Genomic DNA, 985 nt, shown 5'->3' on the forward strand with positions numbered 1-985 from the left:
TGTTCTCACAAAACAGCCCATGCTCAGTGCTGAAACATCTTCCTATAATTTCTCCTTCTGTCTTTCTTCTCAGTGCCAAGTCTCTGAAGATCTGCCCTACATACTTCAGTATCCAGGAACATCCACCATCTACATGTTCAATCATCCTTCCTTTAGAAAACTCACCTTTTCTGCACTTCAAGGGCTGGATTAAGTTTCTTTCTGCTATGCCTACCTCCACTACTCAAGCAATAAAAGTTATTCTTCAAATAGTAGTTAAGGGGTACCCTTTCATTATTTGCTTGATGCTAGGCACTGACAGGTACAGAATAGTTGTCAATAAATCTCCAAATAGTATGTTTGCTCCTTCAAGATAAGTATTATATTTTACTAATTTTTCTAGCTCTAATTCCATACAAACACATAATAATTACCCAATATGTCTACTTGTTTGACCAATAATTATTATACATGTTACACACATAGTTTCTAGCATCCCCTCAGGAGGCAAAATTCTCTCTACCTAGATAAATTTGTATAATACATTAGTAGAAAATGATATAAATAGGGAAATGGCTCTTGTAGTCTAACAAGAATTTTAAATATACAAGAGATGTTTAATGTGAAGATATTGCCCCACACATGCTGTCTAGCTTACCAGATTTTGAGATGAGACAGAAGAGAACACAGGAGGTCACTTTGGTATTCATCATCTCCTGGTTTAGATCTTGGTTGGGCTCCTTCTCAGTTTGTACCCTTGGAGAGCCTACTCTTGTGTCAAGGGACCAATGAAACACCATAATGCAGGGTACATAGGATTCTACACAGTCTTATCATTTACAGTGACACATGCAGCTTGAATTTACTTAGATGTTTTTGACAAGAGAGAGACTGAGGAAGTGAGAAGTTGCTTGCTAGAGGTGATGGTGAAGCCACAATTTCTTTTCCATTCTCCTCTTAGGATTCTGGGCACACACACACACATACACCCAGTGTGATTTTCAGA

This window comes from Tupaia chinensis, unplaced genomic scaffold, assembly GCF_000334495.1.
Source record: "Tupaia chinensis unplaced genomic scaffold, TupChi_1.0 Scaffold144949_1, whole genome shotgun sequence".
NCBI classification, from domain to species: Eukaryota; Metazoa; Chordata; class Mammalia; order Scandentia; family Tupaiidae; genus Tupaia; species Tupaia belangeri.